This window comes from Lampetra fluviatilis, chromosome 37, assembly GCF_964198595.1.
Source record: "Lampetra fluviatilis chromosome 37, kcLamFluv1.1, whole genome shotgun sequence".
In the NCBI taxonomy this organism is placed as follows: domain Eukaryota; kingdom Metazoa; phylum Chordata; class Hyperoartia; order Petromyzontiformes; family Petromyzontidae; genus Lampetra; species Lampetra fluviatilis.
The window spans coordinates 10,847,095-10,850,488 of NC_136311.1; the positions used below are offsets into that span (position 1 = coordinate 10,847,095).

The window sequence follows — 3,394 nt, forward strand, 5'->3', positions numbered from 1 at the left end:
CATAATAAAATAAAATTCTCACGACGTTTCGGCCACAACGCAAGCAGCCGTCCTCAGGTGAAGAACAGCGTCCGAATGTCTTTCCGAAAGCCCTGTTCTTCACCTGAGGACGGCTGCTTGCGTTGTGGCCGAAACGTCGTGAGAATTGTATTTTATTATATTTTATTATTTTATGATTTCCCTTCTACGTGACTTTACCGAAAGAACCAAGAAGATGAATCCCTGCAGTCACGAAAGCTTTAAATCGCAGTGTCCATTGTCTGTTACGTCACAATGTTAACCGGGCTTAGAGCACGTGGTCACTTTCTCGCTGTGCGTCACCATGACGTCACACGGCGTAATCACTCCGGGCCCCACCTAGTGGCGAGCAGGCGCGCGCTCCGAAGCTCGTCACACATTTACTTTTTATTTAACATTTTCACGTAATATTTGACGAATTTTTTTTATTTTCGTATTCTCGTCAAGCAAGTGTGGGTTTTACTCACAATTTCGGAAGGAAAGCAGGACGATTTTGTGAAAAGTATCCGAGTTTCTGAGGTGAGTGATAATTTGCGTTCTGAGGCAGGCAGAAGGATATAAAATATAACTACAAAATAATGTATATTTGATTTAAAACGTATTTTAAAACAAAGTACACATTTTCATGGTCTCTATAGGAGCCTTGGGGTACAATGCTCACTTACAAACCCGACGACCCGAGTTCGATTTCCTTTGGGGTCGTCCATAAATGACGTCACGCGATTTTGGACGATTTTTGACCCCCCCCCCTCGTCACACGGCGTCACAAAAAGTCAGCCCCCCCCCCCTAAAATATGACGTCACAAAACTGTCCCCCCTCAAATATGACGTCACAAAGCTCTGCCCCCCCCCCTCCCCAAAAAAATGCTTCAAATCGCTTTAAACTATTGTCATTGTAGTGCGTATTTAATGTGGCGCTGCACTCTGATGTTGTAGGAGAAAACATTTATGAATTTAATTAAGTAGAACGTGTTGTCTATATTTATTTAAAGTTGCGCATTTTGATGTGACGTCACATTTCTCAAACCCCCCCCCTCGTCACACATCGTCACAAATGTCTGACCCCCTCCCCCATAGGTGCGTGACGTCATTTATGGACGGCCCCTTTGACGGCCACCAACAGCAGTGACGATTTTCTGAACCTGTCCCGGGCCTCCCCTAGGTCGACTCAGCCTCAATTGAGTACCTGGTGCAGTGTGTAGTAAACATCGCCACTGGGGAGACAAAGGCGGCCGGGCGTGGTGCTGGCCACCCACCCCCTCGGGTGCCGTGCCAGCCTTCAAAGGTGCGACTCGCTAACAGCACTTGCCCCAACAGTCTGTTAAGGCTACACGGGGGATCTTTGTCTTTTGGTATAATTGGTCGGGGTAGTGTTGGTGGTAAAGGAGATGATGAGGGTGATTACAATCATGGGGGCGCTAGTAATAGGTAGCCTATAATGATGGTCATGCTAATAGGTCACTGGTGCTATACTGCACTGATGCTCTTGTTGTTGTACTGTGTTGACACAATTAGTACACTTTTTTGTTGCCTGTGAAGTTAATAGTGGTCACCCTATTACATTCTGAACCCGCCAAAGGAATGTGGAATTTATATTCAAAGGACATCCACTCCTAAGCTTTTCTATGACGTGGTTTTTTATCAGCCCTGAAAGATAATGGGCTTAGATGACTGTCAATTGAGATTTGATCAAACTAAATGTTAATTGTGACTTAAACTTCATGCGATAGCAAAACCTGTCCGAGATCTCTCCTTTGCTGACGAGTCTCAGTCGGCTCTCAGCTGGGTAAATAGTGGATATTGCACCTCCGATTATCACGGTTGGCGACTTGCGGTGCGAAAGAAGTTCAACATACATACAGTACATATTGAAATGGGTTGGGATTTGGGATACTGTGCTTATTTGGATGAGGGAACGCTCTGACATAATGTGTGTGCTGTTTTGACAGACCAATCCGTGGTTATGTCTGAAAACAAAGATACGAGTGTGCCTGTGCAGGTAAGTGTTCATACCTGACACCTGCTCAGCTGATAGTGCAATGCTACAAACTCACATCTCAATACAATGACACAAACCCAATTGATAGCATGGACACCAATAGATCACATCACAGTATACACACACAGATACCCGGTCACTTCAAAGTAATGTACAATGACACAAGCTCTCTGCACAGTACAGACACGATTACAATCTCCACAATAGAAACATTTGTTCCAAGGCCAATGGATGGCCACATAAAACACCTTAAGTGATCACCTGCCCTCTTAGCTCATACCAATTTAGATTACGAACGAAGGGAAATGCAACCTAAGTGTTTAAGCTGTCCACTTATAAAAGTTAAATCTTGATTTGATAAAAAGTTATTTCTTACGTTTGTTTGCCCAGGTAAGGATCACCTTAGTCTCACGACTCTTCGACAAGAGAGCCTTGTCATCATTTTCCCAGGAGGATGGTGGGGGGAAGATTGCTTCCTATATTGCAGTTGTGTAATTTCATCGATTTGGAGCACAACGCCAGCGTCCAGTGGCCTACTCCTGCGAATGGCAGCGCGGGATCTAGACGTCCACTCTGAAGCAGACGCATATTTGTCCCATAAATTATATCAGGGCGGCCGCTGGAATTGAATCGTCAACCTCTTCTGCAACAAGCGACGAACGCACGGCCACCAGGCTACGTTGCCGCGCCGGAGGTTGATCCTCCAGGCTTGATGGCCCACAGGCCACAACGCACGCTCGTGTGCGTCGCGTTGTGCGTGACGAAGGTGTTATTCATATATCTGTGCGTTTGTGTTTCCACGTGTAATTCGTGTGCGACGAACAGGCATCGCCAATGGATGAAACTATCGTCTTCGCAGAGGCAGGGATATGCTGCACGCCTGCCGGTACTACTCCACTCACTACATTATAATCTTAGCGCCCGATTCACTGCTAAATATGTGCATTTAACACACCTTCCAAAACCATCACCATGACCTCACGAACCTGTGATGTGACAAACCGAGTATCTGCACACGGGCTGATTTCATTGCTCCATTTTACATGAGGAATACTGTACGTTCCCAGATGTGTTGCTTCCACTCCATCGATATTCTCAACCGTCCGGCATAAGACTTAATCACCTCAATGATTCTATACCTTTATAAAGAACACAGTATAAGAGGTTAGGCTGAGCTCTTGTAGGTGATGCTTCCGTCCTTGATGCGTGCTCCCCTTTACAAGTGTGCACGTGTGCCTGTACGTGCGTGCGCGCGCAGATGTCCTCGTGAAATTCCAAGAGAAGATGACGGAATTTGAGTGTGACGAGATCCTTACATACAAATGGATATATTATTTCAAGATGCGTAGTGCGACAGAAGGTGCCTCCAATATCGGC

At 45.8% G+C, this 3,394-nt stretch overlaps 1 long non-coding RNA gene across 1 annotated transcript; it reads left to right on the forward strand.

Annotated features, from left to right (window-relative positions):
• The first annotated feature begins 2,000 nt into the window (after positions 1-2,000).
• On the forward strand, positions 2,001-3,394 carry LOC144945441 (uncharacterized). The gene is made up of 3 exons (XR_013639661.1): positions 2,001-2,017; positions 2,843-2,903; positions 3,276-3,394. It is a non-coding gene; the product is annotated as an uncharacterized LOC144945441 (long non-coding RNA).